This window comes from Cervus elaphus, chromosome 11 (genome assembly GCF_910594005.1).
Source record: "Cervus elaphus chromosome 11, mCerEla1.1, whole genome shotgun sequence".
Taxonomy (NCBI): Eukaryota; Metazoa; Chordata; class Mammalia; order Artiodactyla; family Cervidae; genus Cervus; species Cervus elaphus.
Window position 1 is genome coordinate 96205250 of NC_057825.1, and position 22270 is coordinate 96227519.

Below are 22270 nucleotides of genomic sequence, written 5' to 3' on the forward strand. Positions count from 1 at the left end.
GGCAGAAGACCTATACATACCTTTCTCCAAAGAGGACATACAGATGGCCAATAGGCACATGAAAAGATGCTCAATATCGCTAAATATTAGAGAAATGAAAATCAAAACTACTGGTGAGGTATCACCTCACACCAGTCAGAATTTCCATAAATAAAATGTCTACAAACAATAAATAGTGGAGGTGTGGAGAAAAAGGAATCTTCCTACACCATTAGTGGAATATAAATTGACATGATCAGTATGGAAAACAGTATGGAGATTCCTTAAACGACCAAAAACAGAGTTACCATATGATCCCGCAGTCTCACTCTTAGGCAGATATCTGGAGAAAGCTATTAATTCAAAAAATATAGGCATCCCAATATTCATAACAGCACTATTTACAACAGCCAAGACTTGGAAGCAACCTAAATGTCCACTGACAGATGAATGGATAAAGAAGATGTGGTACATATATACAATGGAATATTACTCAGGCATAAAAAAGAATGAAGTAATGGGCTTCCCTGGTGGCTCAGTGGTAAAGAATCCACCTGTCAATGCAGGAGACATGGGTTCCATCCCTGGTCCAAGAGGATCCCACGCGCCATGGAGCAACTGAGGCCAAGTGCCACAACTACTGAGCCTGTGCCCTAGAGCCCAGGGACCGCAGCTCCTGAAGCCCACGTGCCCCAGAGCTGGCGCGCCACAAGAAAAATCACCACGGTGAGAAGTCTGCGAACTGCAAAGAAGAGGAGCTCTTGCTCTCCACAACTGCAGAAAAGCCTGCATAGCAATGAAGACCCAGCACAGCCCAAAATCATAAATAAATAAAAGTTATTTTTTTAAAAATGAAGTCATTTGCAGCAACATGGGTGGGCCTAGAGATTATCCTGCTAAGTGAAGTCAGACAAAGACAAATATCATACAGCATCAATTATTATGTGCAATCTAAAAAATTATACAAATGAACTTACTTACAAAACAGAGACAGACTCACAGACTAGAAAGCAAGCTTACGGTTACCAGAGGAGAAAGGGCGGGATAAATTAGGAACTGAGGATTTACAGATACATACTATTGAATATGAAGTAGATAAAACGACAAGGACTTACTGAATAATAGCACAGGGAACTGTATTCAATATCTTTTAACAACCTACAATGGAGAAGAGTCTGAAAAATATATACACATATACATATATGTGTGTGTGCACATAAAAATATATGTGTATATATGTGTGTAAAAATATACATGTATACATGCATGTATGTATATGTATGCTATATATGCATGTATATGTGTATAAAATATTATGTGTAAAATATATATGTATAAATATATATTCACAATGTTTCAGGTATACCGAAAAGTGAACCACTACTTTGCTGTATATCTGAAACATTAAAAATCAACTAAACTTCAATAAAAATTTTTCCTTTTTTGCCACAGAGTGCAGCTTGCAGGATCTTAGCTCCCATACCAGGGTTTTAGAACCCATGTTCCCTGCAGTGGAAGCACAGAGTCTTAACCACCGGACCACCAGGGAAGTCCCGTATATAAACAATTTTATGTGCTCTAATTGCCGGGGTAGAGTATTGGGTTAGAAGTCATAAAACAAGTTTGTTGCTATCATTATGCTTTTTGCAGCACTGCTATCCAGAAAGATCAAACCGATGTCGAGTCTGACCAAACTTGATATTTACATCCTTATTTATTTGTGAGCTATATACATACCTCATGCTATTATAAACTTGTATATTTACATTTCCAAAATTGCTTCTAGGCATTGATTCACTGTGTTCACTTGTGGGTAAACGGTCTGCTTTGATCCTACATCAGATGGAACCTAGGTATTGATCTGCAGTATTTGCACTCGCTCTGGCCTTGGGGAGAAATTTTCTCAGGGATGTTTGCCCTCTGCTTCACACACAGATTGTCAGCTTGTCCTTGGTAAGCCGGGGCAAGGGGTCCCACCATCAAAGGAGAAGCTGCCGGGACGCAGCCGAACTGTCCTTGAGCCTCTTTGAAGTTTAAACAGAAAGCATTGCAGGGCTTACTTAGCACTGAGCTGGTTCTTTCTGTATTATCTGTAAGCAAGGTTAACTCCTGCCCTTTGGGGTTTATTCAGACCTTCTTCCTGGGATCTATTAGGCCATGTTCCAAGTTTGAAACATGAAAAAAGAAAAGTTTCTTTTCTTTTTTTGGAGCAATTTTTTAATTTGGTTTCAAAATGAGTCATAAAGCAACAGAGACAACTTGCAACATCAACAGTGCATTTGGCCCAGAAACTGTTAACAAATGTATGGTGTAGTGGTGGTTCAAGAAGTTTTACAAAGGAGACAAGAGCCCTGAAGATGAGGAGAGTAGTGGACAGCCATCAGAAGTTGACAATGACCAACTCAGTGTAATAATCAAAGCTGATGCTTTTACAACTACACGAGAAGCTGCTGAAGAACTCAACATCAACCACTCTATGGTCATCCAGCAGGTGAAGCAAATTGGAAAGGTGAAAAAGCTTGGTAAGTGGGTGCCTCATGAGCTGGCTGAAAATAAAAAAAAAATCATCATTCTGAAGCCTCATCTTCTCTTTTTCTATGCAACAACAACAAACTTACTCCATCAGGTTGTGACATGTGACCAAAAGTGGATTTTACATGACAACAGGTGACGACCACCCCAGTGGTTGGACAGAGAGCTTCCATTTTCATTAGAAAAAAAAAATAATGCACAAACACTCAACAACTGTGAATTCTAATCACCTGACTTCTGTTTTGGTGATGTTTTTCCATTCATCCAATCAGCACACCTTGTCCAGAGGCAAAAGCTAGAACACGCACAACCTATAACCTCCATGCCAAAACCACCATTATCCCTTTAGCCTTATAAGGACCAAGTCCATGACTTTCCTCATTTTATCTCATCTACTGCTGTCTTCCCAAGTGACTCAGTGGTAAAGAATCCACCTGCCATGCGGGAGTTGAGGGTTCAATCCCTGGGTCAGGAAGATCCCCTGGAGGAGGAAACAGCAACTCACTCCAGTATTCTTGCCTGGGAAATCCCAGGGCAGCAGTCCATGGGGTCACAAAAAAGTTGGACACAACTTAGAAACAACAACAAACTTAGACACATTTTCTTTCCTCTCAAGCACAACTGCCGGAGGAAGGAGGGGCGAGGATGGGGTGGGGCATGTGAGAGGGCAGATGAGGTCCATGAGACTGCAGGGCACCAGGCTTTGGGGTCTCCACCTCCATCTCCTCCCACTCCCTGCTGCTCCCATCAACCTGGCTGCTGGCTGAGCTTGTCCCCGCCTCCGTGAACTGGCATAATATCACCGCCACCCTATACTGAGCTTCCAGGGAAGCCTCCGTGGTATTTACTTGTCAATGAAAAGGTGTTGCTGCCGTATCAGTGAACAAAAGGTGTCACAGCCGTTCACATTGCAGCCACCCCAAGGGAACTGCGGATGGAATGGGATGCCCCGCCATCAAGCACTGCAGCTGCCGCCCACAGTGTACCCTGAGGAGACTCGGGATGAAAAAGCACGGGATACTGGCCCCAGAGAGCTGAGGTGCACGTTAAAGGAATGATGCATCTTCCCAAACATACGTGTATGTGTGTGTGTTAGTCACTAGTCACTCACTCTTTGCGACCACAGGGACTGTAGCCCACCAGGTTCCTCTCTCCATAGAATTCTCCAGGCATTAATACTGGAGTGGGATGCCATTCCCTTCTCCAGTGGATCGTCCCAGTCCAGGGATCGAACCCACGTCTTCTCCATTACACGCAGATTCTTTACTGTCTGAGCCACATGGGAGGCCCTAAATTTCTTTACTTGAGATGTCTGGTTCTCTTTAGGTAACAGTAATCTCTGGCTGTTCCAAATACCTGGTCTTTGGTACAAAAACTCCTATATATCCTGGCTCCCCCCTCACATCCTCTGAGTAGTCCCTTAGAGCTATCTGAGATGCTGTGTCTCAGCCTTAAGTCCTCTTATTTTTTTTTCCCCCCGCCAAATGAAACACAATTCTCAACTTTGAGGTTGTGCTTTTTTTTTTCAGCTGATGCTATCAGGTTAGAATGTAACCCTTTACCGCTTCTTCATGGAAGTCACCTCTGTGCCTTGCTTCCTCTGCTTAAAAATAAGAGAACACAAATAAACACAAGAATAAAGAAGAGGGAGAACAGAGAGCCCCATACACACTCTCGTAAGAATCTAATAAAAGACCTGGATGTTGAAAGCGAGGCTGTGTTAAGCATTAGGCCTGCTGCCTGACGGCCCTTGGGTGCAAGGCGCGTGGTGGCTTTCTCTGCCTGAACTCCACATATAGTGAGTTGGTGAGATGGGCCTTTCCCCAGGGGAGCACCTCCCCTCACCATCTGCGGGGGCTTGGGAGAGCAGGCTGCTCCACTTTGCACCCCCCCTCTCTTCGTATTCGTGCTCCCACCAGCTCTAAAGTCGCTGTTCTTTTAAAAGAGACTATTAGGGAGCTTCTCTGGTGGCTCAGGGGTAAAGAATCTGCCTGCCAGTGCAGGAGACACAGGTTCGATCCCCGCGTTGGGAAAATCCCACCTGCCTGAGGAGCAACTGAGCGCGTGGGCCACCACGACTGAGCCTGTGGTCTACAGCCATGGAGCCCTAGAGGCTGTCCTCCACGAGAGCAACCGCTGCAGTGAGGGGCGCCCCCAGCCACTACTGGGGGTAGCCTCCCCTTGCCACAACCGGAGAAAAGCCCTTGCAAAACAACGAAGACCCAGCTCAGCCAAAGCTAACTAAATAAAATTATTTTAAAAAGAGATTGTTAGGGACTTCCCTGCTGGTCCAGTGGTTAAGACTCCACGCTCCCAATGCAACAGGCACAGGTTCAATACCTGGTCAGGGAACTAAGATCCCACATGCTGCATGGCCAGAAAATAAAATAAAATAATTAAAAAAAAAAAAAGAGATTGTTAGATGAAGTGGTTAATCTAGAAAAAAAAAAAAGCTTTGCTTCGGTAGTCTGCATAGCTGCATTGTTCAAACAGGGAAGGCAATTCTACTGAAAAGATACCATGTCAGCAATGATTCTATGTGTGTTTACAAACAAATTACAGCCACGTCTTCAAATCTTAACTGATACAAGATCGAGAAGGGTTGCCAACTACCCTGGATGTTTCCTGATGGCCGATGGAGGCAGGGATGTCTTACTTACACAGCTGATGTTGACAGTGGGACCAGATGTTATCAACAGCCTCTACATCTCTCTCTTCCTTCCGAATATCCAAACTTCCCTGTGACTACAGCTTTCGTTTTCTCTAACCACTTGCTGGTATTTTACTGCTCTCACCAGCGTGTGAGACATTTCACAAGATCTCCTCATAAACTTTTACTGCTGAAGGCTGGAATTAGAGCACCTAGACAGCAAATGCACTTCCAAACAAAATGAATTTGAAAATTTATTGCTTTGGCATTTCAAAAACCTGTGTGTTTTTTGCCACGGTAGTAAACATGGAAAAATCAAAAAAAAAATTTTTTATTAATGCGGAGAAAAAGATTGTGAATATTTTATTGATTCAAGACACAAAGGGACATCATTTGAAGGGCAGAGTTGGAAAGCCATGAATCTAGAAAAAAAAATCTTCCAGAATAAACATCACTTATGAAGTAGTCTTTCCAAAATAAACGAATTGGAAACAAACCAAGCCCGTAGATCCGATTACCCATTTGCAGGAAATACAGAAAACAGATGAACACGTCAAATGGTTGCTTCGAGTCACCATCCACAAAAATCCAGATCAGGGGGAGCTCTGTGGAACAAATGACCTGGTGTTTTTCAGTATCTTAGAAGGAAGAGAGAAAGAGGAGGATCTTGTAGATCAATAGACTCAGTCATACAGGTCACTGGTAATACGCGGACATTAGCGTGGAGACGACTGGAAATTTGAACAATGACTGGATACTTGATCATTTTATGGAATTATTGTTATATTTTATTTTTTGGTAGGAAACTCACAGTTTACTGGAGAGAAAAGCACGCCCCACAACAATAAGAGAGAGGCATGGACATGGGGCTGCAAGACCGCAGAGCAGGGCCCCTCATCCCATCAGAGAGGGCCAGGAATGATCAGCCACTGCCTCCTTGCTTTCACAACCTTTGTCTTATTCAAGGCTCACTTCTCCATTTACGCTCTTTTTAGAAAAAAATACCTATTTTCATTTACATATCTATTTGACTGCACTAGGTCTTAGTTGCAGCATTCAAACTCTTGATTCAAATCCACTCCATCTCTGCTAGAACCTTTGAGCAACCCTTGTTGTTCCCTTTCTTATTTGTATTTTCAAATGTTTCTTTCAAGTGCTTTAAAAAATTTTTTTATAGTGATTAATTTTTAACTTTATAGTGCTTTAGAATTTTTTGAAGTTTCACACACACGATTTCATGTAATCCCATGTTAACCCTTTCTACCTACCCTTATATTGCCCTTCGCCCTTCCCTCTCCCCACTGATAACCACTAGTTCATTCTCTGTATCTGAGAGTCCACTTCTTTTTTGTTTTATTGACTAATTTGTTGTATTTTTAATTTAAATTTTATTTTTTTGCCCAGTGGCTTGTGGGATCTTAGTTCCCCAACCAGGGGTTGAACCCTGACCCTTGGCAGTGAAAGCACTGAATCCTAACCACTGGACCACCAGGGAACTCCCTTGTTATATTTTTCAGATTGCACATGTAAGTGATAACATTTGGTATTTGTTTGAATTGCTTCAGTTAGCATGATGCCCTCCAAGTCCATCGGTGTTGCTGAAAATGGCAAAATTTTCATTTGTTATGGTTGCATAGTATTCCACTGTGTATACCACATCTTCTTTATCCATTCATCTGACGTTGCTATAACAATTTTGTGATTATACATTTTAAAAGCAATTCCCTGTCTCTTAGAAATACACATTGAAATATTTACAGAGGAGAAATCCTGGATTTGTTTTTTAAAATGTGGAAGGAGGAAGACAGGGATGGGGGCACAGACAAAACAGATGATCAGGAATTGACCATGTTGGAAGCAGGTCTTAGGTAGAGGGGGATTCTCCCTAAGAGGAAGATTGTTCTGTCTGTTTATATATGTGTTTGAATACTTTCCTGGTAAAGTGTGTTAAAAAAAAAAAAAAAGGCAGTATTGGTTAAAGTAAAAATATAGGACCCAGTGATGATCCTTAAACTTGCTCATGTTAAAGGAAAAATCAGAAGTGATACAGGTGTACGGTGAGAACAGCTATCATTAAAAAAATCTACAAACAATAAATGCTGAGAGGTCACAGAGAAAAGAGAATCCTCCTACGCAGTTGGTGGGAATTTAAGTTTATGAGCCGGCTAGTTAGCTGTATATTTAAGGCATTCAGTCTGGGACTTTTCTTAAAAAGCAGACACAGCTAATAGACGTAGTCAAGGCCTCTTTCCTACTGCAGAGTGTGGACAGTGCCAAGAAGTACCAGATTCTTGATCGGCAGAGCGATGGGGGACATGGAGAAGAGCAGTAGCCAAAACTCAGAGGTGGGAGAGGACATTCTAGAACACAAGACATGCAGTTAAGATATGAAAGTGAATAGGTATTCACCAGGGAAAAGGATGGGAAAAGATTCCTGGGGTCAGAGATGCTCAAGAATGCAACTGAAATGAAACTTTTTAGCTTCCCTTTGAATTGTCTTTGAGTATTTTGTCTTGAGATCCTGAAGCTCAAGAAAATAAACTCCTTAGGGGGCCATGGATTATTTATTTTAGTGTTCGGAGACCTAACAGCCCCTTAGCGTCAAGTGGATAACTAGATGAATGACCTGTTACTCAGAAGGCTTTAGAGTCCTTGAAATGTGCATGTCTCCAGGGAAAATGCCACCATTCTTTTATTCAGACCATCAGCTCACAGCCCAGTTTGCTTCTGGCCGGCCAGCAGTTTCTGCCGAGACCCCAGTGTATAGACATTGTATTATTCTAACGGCCTTTGCTTCTGTTTTGTCAGCTTTAAACACTTTCCTGCTATGCCCATTTTGATCATCTTGTGAACATTCTAAAATCGACACCTCTCTGGCCTCTTCCAGGGAGATGACTGATCCCCCTCCCCAGGCACTTTCTTATTTTAGAGGATGATCAGAGTTTGCAGGACCCCAGACTGACATCGCATTGTCTGGTTTTGGAGAAGGGCGATGATTCACAAAGGTTCAAAATGAAATATTTGTGACGCAGGAATTTAAATAGCAATATGCCAGTTTCCAGCACTGAGCAACCAATTTATGAACCGTTTTCACACACAGGAGAAAAAACAGCTAGAGAAACTCGTATTTTTAATGAAAGGAAAACAAAACTCTATGAAATAGAAAAAAAACTAATTTAACCTAGAGGTTCCATCCGTGGATTTTTTATTGAAGGGGAGGCTCACATGTATCTATACATGTGATATAATCCTAACGTCTGATAGTGCGATGAACCAAGTAAGAAACAATCACAGAGGGTTCAAAACATGTAGAACATTGGCAATCATTTGGTTTCATACACTTGTCCTTTGTAGGCCCTCATTTTATGGAAAAGACAGTGAGACCAGAATGAGTCAAGTGGGGGCCGTAGTTCAGAGCAAAATGGAACTGGGGGGACAGATATGTTTATTATCTTGATGGCGATGATGGTGTCAAAGTGCATGCCTATGTCACAGCCTGTGTGTGTGTGTGTGTGCTCAATCGCTCAGCTGTGTCCGACTCTTTGTGACCCCATGAGCTGTAGCCTGTCAGGCTCCTCCGTTCATGGGATTCTCCAGGCAAGAATACTGGAGTGGGTTGCCATTTCCTACTCCAGGGGATCTTCCCAACCCAGGGATCAAATCTGTGTCTTTTGTGTCTCCTGCATTGGCAGGCAGATTCTTTACCACTGCATCACCTGGGAAGCCCTATGTCACAACCTACCAAATGCATACTTTAAAAGTGTGCAGTTTACTGTCTGACAAGTGTGCCTCGATAAAACTTTCTTTTTAAACAAGTAAAGGCAAAAATAAAAATTTTTTGGGGGGGAAAACCATGACTGGATTGTAATTTTGAAAAATTCAGAACGCAAGGCATGTGCTTCCGTGAATTAATTATCAAGGAAAACGAAGAGAGGGCTGCCCTGGAGGCTCAGTGGTGGAGAACCCGACTGCAGAGGCGGGAGACTCAAGTTCAACCCCTGGTCCAGGAAGATCCCACATGCCTAGGAGCAACTGTGCCTATGCATCACCACTGTTGAGCCTGTGCCCTAGAGCCTGGGAACTACAACTGCTGAAGCCCGCACACCCAAGGGCCCATGCTCTGAAACAAGAGGAGACACCACAATGAGAAGCCTAAGGAACACAACCAGAAAGTAGGCCCTGTTCACCCCAGCTAGAGAAAAGCCCTCACACAGCAAGGAAGACCCAGCGCAGCAAAAAATAAATAAATAAACAAAAATAAAAACAAAGAGAGAAGGGGAACCCAGAAATCAAAAGAAATGTAAGGGACACAGCTATCAAACACAATCTGTAGATTTACGTGGACCAAGGTTCAAACAACCCATCCATAAAATAACATTTATGAGAACGTCAGGAAAGTTTATACAATGACAATATATCTGATGGTATTAAGGGGTTAATTTTTTAAAAACTGTGATAACTGCACTGTGGTTTTGCTTAGAAAAAAGGAAACAGTGTTCATGTTTTAGACGTATAGACAATTATTTGTAGATACATTATTACGATGCTTGATATTAATATGTGCTTCAAAATAATCTAGTGGAGGTATTTGAAATACTAAGGAATGATTAAAATTTTGGGTGTGAAAATGATATTCTGGGTACTGTTTTGAGTCTTTGTATCTGCGAGATGCATGATGAACTGTCTACAGATGGGATGAAGTGATTTCTGGGATTTGCTTCAAAATAAACTGGGCAGTGGGGAGCTGGTGGGCATACAGATGGTGATCATCATTGACGCTGTGAGATGGGCATGTGAGGGTCTCATCAGAAGTTCCTTTCTACTTCAGTATCTATTTGGCATTTTCCTGAGTATAAAGCTTAGAAATCAAGGTCATGAAATTACGGGTTCAAGTCTGGATTATGAATTGGCGTTAAGCCGTCACTTGGATGGTTAATAGGGACCTGGGCACGCCTGCACACACAGATCATCAGCTGATAGGGGAGACCCATACTTGCTTTTAGGATTGCATGAGACTTTGGAAAGTCAGATATACAGAGGACTGTCCAGACGCTATCAAAAAAGGAAACCCAGTGTCTCTGAAGATAGACTAAAGCCATGAAACTTCCACTACCATCAAAAGCCTTCACATACTGGTATTTAAACTGAAAGAAACATACTGGTATTTAAAAATGAAAAAGATACACACTACCACAATATGAAGCAGAAGTTATAAGAAGCTCATAAATACTTTTGTTTCTGCTTTTTCTACCTCAGTCAAAGGTGCTGAGTTTCTCAACAACAACAACAAAAAACCCTTGAAGTTTGGATTTTCCAGTTTTGCATCACATCCTGCTTCAGGCCACCCTAAAACAAAACAAGAAACAAACAAACAAAACCCGCCACCCCTCCAATACATTCTTTGAGGTCTGCAGCTTGAAGGCCATTGGTTTTTCCTTTGGCTCAGTTCTCGTGTCTGCATCTCCTTTGTCGATATGTTTATCTTCCTCACTTTCAAACTGCATTTCCCGTCCAGAAACACTACCTCAAGCATTATATTTAGCGCTTCACACAGAATTCCTCCTCCTGCATCAGGAAACAGCCCTGTAAGTGAGGGTGGGATCCCGGGGTCAAGGTGTTTCCTGGATAACAGTTCCATCTGAGCTCTGTCCAAACTTCCAACTCCCCTGCTGTCCACTGAACTCCCCTCCATGTTAGCGCATGTGTGATGGTGAACATCTACCAGCAAGTGAGGAACCGATTTCATGGGAGAGTTTCCACCTCCTGGGAGCAGGGGAAGTGGACTTTGTTGACCTCTGTCTGTATTCCTGTAGACGGTGAATCTAAGTATCATGTCACCTTGGTATGTGATCTTTCTCTGCTCAACTGCTTAGCTAGTTACTACCGTTCATCACTGGTTCACTTTAGGCAATGTTACAGAAGGGATGTACAGAAGAAGACCCTGATGCTGGGAAAGACTACGCGCAGGAGGAGAAGGGGTAACAGTGATGAGATGGTTGGATGGCATCACCAACTCAATGGCCATGAGTCTGAGCAAATACCAGGAGATGGTGAAGGACAGGGAAGCCTGGCGTGCTGCAGTCCATGGGGTTGCAGAGTCGGACATGACTGAGTGATTGAATGGCAACAACAGAAGGGATGGTTTCTTCCCCTCCTGCGAACAGACCCAGTTGAATGGTAGATGCAACAGTCAGGTGATCAAAATATCAGGTTGGTTACTAACGAAAGCTAGGTTGGAGGATGAGGTGCAGGAGAGGAGCTCCCATTGACTTACTAACATGCTCTTCATCTCATTTTCACCCTTGTCCTCCCACCCCCACAGCGTGGTTACACAGAGCCCACATGCTGGGTTTGCAAGCACATCCTCTCAGCCGAGATTGTGCCTTACACTGGCCTGCAGCAGAGAGGGAAGAAGAGAGATCGATACCTCTGTGCTTAGAGTCTTGTGATAGATTAGATCCTACCAGTGGAGGACATGGACTGATGACTGTCACCAATGAATCGAGTAGCCCGTGGAAGCTTGAGCAAGGAACAGGGCCAGAGGCCAGGGGGACACTCAAGGGTGTATCACCTCACAGGTGCTGGGAGGGGTGGGGTGAGTGCCCCTTTCTAGGCTTTCTTTTTTGGCTGTGCCACATAGCATGTGGGACCTTAGTTCCCTGACCAGGGATCAAACCCATACCCCTTGCATTGCAAGCACAGAGTCTTAACCACTGGACCACCAGAGAAGTCCCTGAGCATCCCTTTCTAGTAGATGAGTGTGTCCTGGAGGTATGGGAGGTGGGAGGTGGGAGTGAGGGTTAAAGGAATGAAGAAAAGAAAACCGGGCATGAAGCTTCCTGTCCTAGGGATCAGAAACCTAAAGAAGGGATGAGACCAAGAAGTGGTTGGTGTCAAATGAGTTATTTATTAGTTCAATTAACTAACTGATAGTTTTTCATCTTACAGCTTTGCTGCCTGTATGCCTAATCAGATCCTCAGTGGTGAAGTGGAAGGTTAGTGGGAGTTATTTTTTAAACATGGAGCCAGAGGATAAAAAGGAAATCCAGTTTCTTGCTAAGAACCTAGGAGCAAAACTGGACAACTGACCCTATGATGGTCTTGGCAGTAAGCTGATACACATGAGAAATGACATGGTTTTGAGCAACCTCTTAATTCAACTTAAATGTTTGTGGTCTCACTCCAGCAGATGGAAAAGGAAGTGAAGGGCTTATGTACTGAAATCATTGTCATTATACCTAGAATTGTTATTGCTATTGTTTAGTCGCTCAGTCATGTCCGACTCTGCAACCCCATGGACTACAGCCTACCAGGCTCCTCTGTCCATGGGATTTCCCGGGCACGAATACTAGAGTGGGTTGCCATTTCCTTCTCCAGGGGATCTTCCTGACCCAGGGATCAAATCTACATCTCCTGCATTGCAGGCAGCTTCTTTACCACTGAGTTACCTAGGAAGCTTTATATGATACATAATGGGGAAGAGGCACCCACACTCCACCCATGAGTGTTGTAAGACATGAAGATCCACCCAGGAGCCTTGCACGAATGAAGGATGGAGTAGACTTTGTTTATAATCTATATGTCAGGGAGTCCATGACAATGCAGAATGTCAGCTGCAAACTATCCTTGCAGCTCCTAGTTGTAGAACCAGCCTCACTGTCCTTTTGGTTCAAAAAATGGGACAAATTGTGAATGAGCCCATATACATGCATGGACTCATTCTTATCAAGTCTACAGTATTATACAGAATCACTGTAGGGCTTTTTCTAGCCCGGCAAGGGGAGCAGAGCATAGAAAATGAGCTGCTTTATTTTAAAAGTTAAATATCTCCGCCCTTGCCCATCATCCCTTTAATCTGAGAAATATACAAAGAAAAGGAAAGGAAGGGATGAACTAAGGCGGCATTAGCAACACCAACCAACCACAAATAGTTGGACAACTTGGTCCAAATTCCTGCTCTTGATGGAATTTTACTTAACAGATTCCTGTGGTCTCTAGTTCCCAGGATCCCTGACATTAGGGTAGGGCTTCCCATGATGTATTTATCTACCAGTTCTTGAGGCGGAGACACAGTGAGGAGAAGAGGGCTGGGAAGGGAAAAGTTCCCTCTGTCCAAGGCCACAGGGGGATGAGGCCCCATTTGGGGAAGCACTTGTTTTGTCCAGAGTCCTATTTGTCTCTGGTTTCCAAGAGCTGGAGAAAGAGAGGCAGAAGGAAGGAGAGAGGGAGAAAGAATTCTTCATGACCGTGGAAGCAGAAGATGATGTCCACTCTCAGCAGGCCCTGGGTTTGAGTTGAGATGTTACCCCAAAAACAGGACAGGATGCCCCCCCATCTTCACTTTGGTGGACACAGAGAAGAACGACTCTTCTCCGGACAAAGGTCACCGCCCAATTTGGGCGCCAGTCTGTGCTTTGGTTTTCATTCCCCACGAGAATGAAACAGCTCAGCCATGGACACTGCATACTGACCTCACTAAAAGAAGTCAAAGACAGGGCAGCAGTAAGGACTAGTGATCCCTACAAGGAAGGCTTCGGGATGGAGGAAGTGGTTCAACTGGACCCTTGGGGTATTTATGGGAGGATCACTTCTCTAAAGCTCAGTTTCTTCATCTTTAAAATGAAGAAAGTGGGGGACTTCCCTGGTGGCCCAGTGGTTAGGATTTTACCTTTTAATGTAGGAGGCTGTGGGTTTGGTCCTTGGGCAGGGAGCTCTAAGGGGGCTTCCGCGAAGGCTCAGCAGGTAAAGAATCTGCCTGCAATGCAGGAGGTGCAGGAGACATGGGTTTAATTCCTGGGTCAGGACCAACCCCCGGAGGAGGAAATGGCAGCCCACTCCAGTATTCTCGCCTGGGAAATCCCATGGACAGAGGAGCCTGGTGGGCTGCAGTCCGAAGGGTCTCCAAGAGTCAGACACGACGGAGCAACTGAACAACAGCGAGGTTACAACCCACGATTGTTCCCTGGCTTCGTCACTCTCAGGCCTCTAGCTTTCAAGAGTTGTCCCAAAGCTACAGGGGGCAGTAAAGAAGGACGCAAACCCTGGGGCTCCCCCTGGTGCTTTCAGAGCCCAGTTATTAGTTATTAGCTGGGGACTCCTGGCGGGTCCCTTCCTCAATGCTATAATGTGGCCTGTAACAGTTAATGGACTAGACAATGAATAGTTAATGAAACAGTACATGGCCAGGGACTGAACCATTGAACAGGTGTGTTCTTTTTTTTTTTTTACCCTTTGGCGGCACTATGTCTTTATTGCTGCACATGGGCTTTCTCTAGTTGCAGCAAGCTGGGGCTACTCTCTAGTTGCTGTGCAAGGGCTTCTCACTGCTGTGACTTCTCTTGTTGCAGAGTGCAGGCTCCAGACTGGCTGGCTTCAGTAATTGCAGCGTGCCGGCTTAGTTGCTCTGCAGCATGTGGTATCTTCCTGGACCAGGGATCAAACTGTCCCTGCACTGGCAGGTAGATTCTTAACCACTGGACCACTGGAGTTCTGAATAAGTGTTCTTGTTCGTCATCTTTTAAGGACATAGCCATGCCAGCCATTAAGTGGTCATCATCTATCTCCCACTGAGGGATGCTGAAAATTTTGAAGACATGAGTGTTAAAATATATAAACATCTATAAACTAATACATTGGAGCTCCATCTACCAGTCTCTGCTGAGGATGGTTACACTGGGGAAAATGTCTCCTGGGGAAGATATTTTTTTACCATTTCATCAACTAAACCCCCTTAGGTGGCACTAGTGGTAAAGAACCCTCCTGCCCATGCAAGAGACTGAGAGACTCGGGTTCAGTCCCTGGGTCGGGAAGGTCCCCTGGAGGAGAGCAGGGCAACCTGCTCCAGCATTCTTGCCAGGAGAGTCCCATGGACAGAGGAGCCTGGTGGGCTATAGCCCACATTACTGGGGCTGCAAGAGTCAGACGTGACTGAGCAACTAAATGCAGACACACACACAAACACACAATGTAAAAATGGTCAAAGATGTGAACTGAAATTTCACTAATGAAGTTAAACAAATGGCTATTAACAACATCATTAATTATTAGAGAAAAGCAAGTTAAGACCACACAATGAGATGGTACTCTTCACTCACTGCTGCTGCTGCTGCTGCTAAGTCACTTCAGTCGTGTCCGACTCTGTGCAACCCCATAGCGGCAGCCCACCAGGCTCTCCCGTCCCTGGGATTCTCCAGGCAAGAACACTGGAGTGGGTTGCCATTTCCTTCTCCAATGCATGAAAGTGAAAAGTGAAAGTGAAGTCGCTCAGTCATGTCCGACTCTTAGCGACCCCATGGACTGCAGCCCACCAGGCTCCTCCATCCATGGGATTTTCCAGGCAAGAGTACTGGGGTGGGGTGCCATTGCCTTCTCCAATTCACTCACAGGATGGTGTTAATAAAAAACAAAGTATGACAAAGATATTGAGAAACTGTATCCCTCATATGTTGCCAGTGAGAATTGAAAATGGTGCTGACACTTTGGAAAACAGTCTGGCATTTTCATAGAAAGTTAAATTTGCCACTTGATTCAACAATTCCACTCCTAGGAATCTACCCAAGAGAGATGAAAACACATGCTCACACAAAGATGCATATGCAGATGTTCAGAGCAGCATTATTCATAACAACACCAAACCTAGGGACAATCCAAATGCCCATTAACTGATGAATGGATAAACAAAGCACAACAGAATATTAAGCAATAAAAAGGAAAAAAACTACTAATAACATCCTTTGACATACATGAAGCTCAAAAACACAGCTAAAACAGAATGAAAGAAGCCAGACACAAAGGCTAATTATTATATGACTCCTTTTGTATTATATGTCTAGAAAAGGCAGATTTATAGAGGCAGAAAGCAGATTAGCTGTTGCCTAATTACTCTAATCAACTGTAAACGGGTATGAGGGAACTTCTTGGGCCGATGAAAATGTTCTAAAATTGGATTGTGGTGATTGTCAGACAACTCCGTAAATTTGTTAAAGATCATTGAACTGTACACTTATGATGAGTGAATTTAAAGGTATATAGATCATGCCTCAACAAGATGGTTTAAAAATTTGAAAACGTGAAACAGAGAGATCTAGAAATCCAACTGCAATCCCATTGACTCTATTTTTTTATGAAACATTTCTGCTGCTGAAGTGAATTTAGACTTTGGAATGAGTATGCAAATCTAATTGATAGATCTCCAAGAAGACTAGTTTTAGGTACACAATGATATTTAAAGATATAAATATTCAGTAAACTCTGTTGTCTCTACAGCAATTTACTATTTGCTATGCTTTGTTCAGTGCAAACTGTGGCCCTTCTCAGCGGGTATTACTGCTCGATATAAGTAATAATTAATTAAGAGCTCAACTCCGAGCTAGAAGCTAGCAGAAAGGCAAAGAAAGCCAAACAGATGTCCCCAAAATGACTTTGATTCTCCTAGCAAGTTTCCTAATTACCACTAATACCAACAGGTGCCATGGGCTGGAAAATACTCACTTCCTGTCAAGAACAGCAATAAAATAATTGGCCAGAAAAAGGAAAAACCCATTAATTCTTATGTACTGGCAGTTGAAATGTGTAAGTATAAAAATCAGCTCATGCAATAAATCAACGCTGATCATCATGACCACATAGGGAGGATGTCAGGGGCTACTGAAAGAAGAAAATGGGGAGACTTCCCAGGAGGTCCAGTGGTTAGGGCTCTGTGCTTCCATTACAAGGGGCACAGTTTTGATCCCCAATTGGGGAACTAAGATCTTACAAGCCTCACGGCCAAAAAGTAAATAAATATATATAATTTTTTTTAAATGAAGAAAATGACTTGGGGGACAGATTTGCAATATCAGATATTAAGGTTATTTTGGAACACTAGTAAATTGGCATTTCAATAGAATAGACCAGGGAAACCAGAAACCAAAACAGAAACACATGATATTGTATCACAATGTAACAAAAAAAATTACACTAAAACAGTGAAATGAAGCATACCAAAAACTCAGGTAGAAAACAATTGAAAGTAAGTTCAGCAAATTTTTTCTATAAATGTCCAGATAGTAAATATTTGATGCTTTGTGGATCATATCAAACACTATAAAAAATAAAATGGCAGGCCACAAAACAGAAGTAAATATTTGTAACCTATTTAACCTATAAAGTATTAGAATGCAAAATATGTTAAAAGTACTTACAAATCAATAAGAAAAAGATAAATGCAACAGAAAAATGGACAAAGAGTGCAACAGTCTCTCCCCAGAAAAGGGAACTGCAAATGATCAACGATCATATGAAGAGATGATCAACATCGTTAGTAAGCAGGGAAATGGAAAATCCATCCATAGTAATATATCATTTTGTCCTTAGTTGATTGGCAGATGTAGAAAAGACTGTGAAATGAGCAGAACACTTATACATGCTGGTAGAGGTATAAACTGGCTAAAAGAAAGCACAGTAAGATACCTCTTACATAAATTTAGCATACATTCCTAGGTTTCTTATAGTTTCTGGTACTTCCCCAAGGCTCAGAAATTTGCCAGGGTCGCACAGCTAGTGAGAGTTTCCAAATCCTTTATTCCTTCCACTTGACCTCTGTAAACATAAATACACACACACCCTGGAATCTTTCTTCAGGACTCCCAATCTCTTCCCCACCAAACTTCCCAAACACTCTGCATCTGGGTCATCCATTGGCCGGATGCACTGGTCACCTGTCTTCTTGTTGTTTAGTTGCTCGGTCATGTCTGACTCTTTGCAACCCCAGGACTGTAGCCCACCAGGCTCTCTGTCCATGGTATTCTCCAGGCAAGAATATAGGAGTGGATTGCCATTCCCTTCTCCAGGGGATCTTCCCAACCCAGGGATCAAACCCACATCTCCCGCGTTGCAGGCAGATTCTTTATCATCTGAGCCACCAGGGAAGCCCCACTTGCCTTGGTACCTCTCTAGATACAGACCACCCCCTTTCTTCAATCACATATCACCACCCAGTCTGAGCTCCAAACTTCGGGCTTCCAGTGTCAGCAGAGAGAAGGCACTCAGTATATATTTGTCAGCTGACCAGTATTTTTCCTGATGCCATTATGGAAGAGAGCACTGGACTTGGCCACTTCCAACAGTTCTACATGAAATATCAAGTTCCTTGCCTTCCCACATTCATGTTCAAGTGCTCTGATCCCTTCTGGTCAGCAGAAGTCCTGAAGGTCAGTCTGGGTCTTGAAGCCTCAAAGCAGACAGCACACCAGACAGCCCAGAGACAATTTTCTTGTGAACTTCAGTATAAACAGCCCAAGTGCCCAACACAAACCCTTTTTGTCACTCAGAAGGAAAGGCCCCTCGCCCTCCACAGAAGATCAAGTGGCTTCTTTTCAAATATGCTAATTGCCCAACTTCCAAATTTTCAGCTCAAACCCCGATTTTTGCCTGACTTGAAGATAAAGCCCTGATACTACGGGCTTGAATGGGAATGCTGGCAACCCTGAGCACTGAGAATCAACTGCTATTCCAGGAAAGGAAACACATGGAGAGGCAGCAGGCGGAGTTCCAACCTGCGCACAGTAGGGCCACCTCTTTCCAGCTTGGCCATCAGGTGGCCACACAGACCCAGGTTCTGATCTATTTGTCTACAGTCTGGGCTTGAGGAAATGAGATCCCATCTTCTTGTTCTCTCTGGATAAACTGGAGCTAGTTTGGGAATTCCTTGGTGGTCCAGTGGCTAGGACTTGGCACTTTCACTGTCAAGGGCACAGGTTCAATCCCTGATCAGGGAACTAAGATCCCATAAGCCACATAGTGTGACCAAAAAAAAAAAAAAAAAAAGAAGTGGATCTAGCTTTGCCTCTTTCAGTTGTGTTGGAGGGAGAGTCTGGACCCTGAGGTTGGGAGGAACCATTTCTGAAGTTCCACATAAGGCACATGTGTGTATACCTAGGTCTGGATCCTGCCTACTTAACGTGCAATTTCCCTCTTGCCGGACATCCACTCTGAAAGGAGTGCAGGCTGCATTTAAGACCACTTTTCCTGGGTGACGATGAGAGCTGCCTCCCTAATCTGGGCCCTGATTCAAACATTAACAGCTCCGTCTGGATAGCAGCCTTAATGCGCTGCATTGGCGGAGGCGGCTCCTCTGATTCTCACAGGAATGAGTGAGATAATTTTCCATGTTTTCATCTCCTTGGATGGAAATTTACCAGTGAGGTTGATGTGACTGTCCTTATTTTAGAGATGAGGATACTGAGCCTTAGAGAGGTTAAATTAGTGTCATGAATTGACCCCAACTACGGTGTTAATTCAAAAAACTAAGATCATAGCATCTGGTCCCATCACTTCATGGCAAATAGATGGGTTAAAAAATGGGGGAAAAAAGTGGAAGTGGAAAAATAAAAAGTGGAAGATTTTATTTTCTTGGGCTGCATAATCACTGCAGATGGTAACTTCAGCCATGAAATTCAAAGACGCTGGCTCCTTGCAAGAAAAGCTATGACACACCTAGATAGAATATTAAAAAACAGAGGCATCACTTTGCCAACAACAATCCATATAGTCAAAGCTATGATTTTTCCAGCAATCATGTGAGAGTTGGATTATGAAGATGACTGAGCGCCAAAGAATTCACACTTTCAAACTATGGTGCTAGAGAAGACTCTTGAGAGTCACTTGCACAGCAAGGAGATCAAACCAGTCAGTTCTAAAGGAAATGAACCCTCAATGTTCATTGGAAGGACTGATGCTAAAGCTGAAGCTCCAATATTTTGGCCACCTTATGCAAAGAGCCAGCTCATTGGAAAAGATCCTGATGCTGGGAAAGGTTGAGGGCAAGAGGAGAAGGGGGTGACAGAGGGCAGCTGGTTGGATGGCATCACTGACTCAATGGACATGAGTTTGAGCAAACTCCAATAGATGGTGAAGGAGAGGGAAGCCTGGTGTGCTGCAGTCAATAAGGTCTCAAAGCTTCAGACATGACTGAGTGACTGAACAACAACGAAGTGTCAATAAGTGAGAGAGAGAAGATTCAAAACCAACAGTGAGGGATTTCCCTGGTGGTCCAGTGGCTAAAACTCCATATTCCCAATGCGGGGGTCTAGGTTTGATCCCTGGTCAGGGAACTAGATCCCACATGCTGCAACTAAGACCTTGGGAAGCTAAATAAATATTTTTTTTTTAAGTGCAATGGGATGGGGTTCAGGACACACTGCCCCAGTTATAGCACCTTGGCATCATCAATGCTTCCAGTTGAAGGCGTTTGAGCAAACGGCAGGTGCAGGAAGGTCACTACTCTTTTCCCTGACTCTTCTCCCTTGAGATGGGCCATAAATCCCTCAAGAGGGGTGCCCTCTGCAAACCCCAAGGAAGGCAGCAGCCTTATTTCCAAAGACAAAGGGACACCAAAAAGAACCCAAGAGAACAGGCCTGGCTGAGTTTCAACCAGTTTACAACCCTTATTTGCCCTGTTTGACCTCCCCTATTAGATGGTAAATAATTTATCTGCATTGTGGGAGACCCAGTTTTGATCCCTGGGTCAGGAAGATCCCCTGGAGAAGGGAATGGCAACCCACTCCAGTATTCTCGCCTGGAGAATTCCATGGACAGAGGAGCCTGGCGGGCTACAATCCATGGGGTCACAAAGAGAAACACGACTGAGTGATTAACACTTTCACTTTCATTTCTACAAGTCTGCCTGCTCCTCAACAAGCCCAGCAGAGAAGCACTCAGGTCTGACTGTTTCTCCATGTCTTCTTCCCCTTGTGTGGGCTCCCATGTCATGCATAAATGTGAGAAATGGAGCATTTCCTGCCATATCAGTAAACAAGGATGTCGCAGTCATCAGCGATTACAGACCTCCAATGTGAACTGGTGAGCCCTGAGGACACTCCAGAAGGAAAGAACACCTGCCATCTAGCAGCCACCAGACTGCAGCCACTCTCTATGGTGAGCCTTGGGGAAACTCAGGATCTGAAAACAGGATATTGGCCCTGGATCGCTGAGGTGTATATCAAAGAAATGATTTCAGTGAGCCCAAACTCTTGCATCTTCCCATACATAGAAAAGTGCTAAATTCCTTAACTTGGGATATCTGGTTTTCTTTGGTTAACAATACTCTTTTGAGGTTCAGACTACCAGCCCTTTCTTGCAAAACTTCTATATAACCTGACTCCCCTCACCTCTTTGGAGCAGTTCTCTCAGGGTCTACTTGAGATGCTGTCTCCTGGACAGCATCTGAACTGTCTCCTGAAAATTTCCACCAAATAAAACATAACTCTCAATTTTAAGGTTGTGACTATTTTCTTTTTTAAGATTTATTTATTTTATTTTTTGACTGTGGTGAGTCTTCATTGCTGCACCTGGGCTCTCTAGTTGTGGTGAATAGGGGCTATTCTCTAGTTGTAGTGTGTGAATATTTTTTAAGTCAACAGATGTGTATGCTTTTCTCCTGTTAATTTGTCTTAGTCAGTTTGATTTTCAGACCCAGCCAGGGACCCTAAGCGAGTTCAGAAGTACTTTTTCCTCATCTACAGATGCCACACTGTCCCACCCTTGCTACTCAGAGTGGCGTTCATGGACCGGCATCCTCATCAGGGCATGGCCACCCACTCCAGTATTCTCGCCTGGAGAATCCACATGGACAGAGGAGCCTGGTGGGCTATAGTCCATGGGGTCACAAAGAGTCGGGCACGATTGAGCGATTAACACTTACTTATTAAATTTTAATATCCATATTAGATATCATGCCATCCAGAGTTGGAGGAAACATTAAACAGAATTTTGCAAACAGAAACCACCCTGGCTGGTTCAAGGAGTCCATGACTGAATTCCTTTCTTACAAAAGAAGGAATTCTTTTCTCACAAAAGCAAAAGTAGTCCTTCCCCATCCACTGCTCAGGTGCTGACCTCTGGGAAAAGATGGTGACCTCAACACCTGCCTCTGATTCTGGACTTTCCCGAAACCCTTCTGAACATGGGGAAAATATCACAAGGTTTTGGATGCTGAATAGCATATCAAAGCCAAACCTGGCAGTACAGGGAGCCAAGATTCTCCACCATCGACATTACAACACTCTCAAAATGCCAGGAAAAGACTGGTCAGGTACTTCTCGGGTGGAGGGCGGGGAAGGGCTACAGGGT

General features: G+C 43.7%; 1 long non-coding RNA gene and 1 other non-coding gene across 2 annotated transcripts; both read left to right on the forward strand.

Annotated features, from left to right (window-relative positions):
- Window positions 1-498: 498 nt before the first annotated feature.
- LOC122703945 lies at window positions 499-20747 on the forward strand. The gene is made up of 4 exons (XR_006343679.1): window positions 499-520; window positions 13904-13930; window positions 14944-14971; window positions 20675-20747. It is a non-coding gene; the product is annotated as an uncharacterized LOC122703945 (long non-coding RNA).
- On the forward strand, window positions 18846-18918 carry TRNAE-UUC. The gene has a single exon. It is a non-coding gene; the product is annotated as a tRNA-Glu (tRNA).
- Window positions 20748-22270: the final 1523 nt, after the last annotated feature.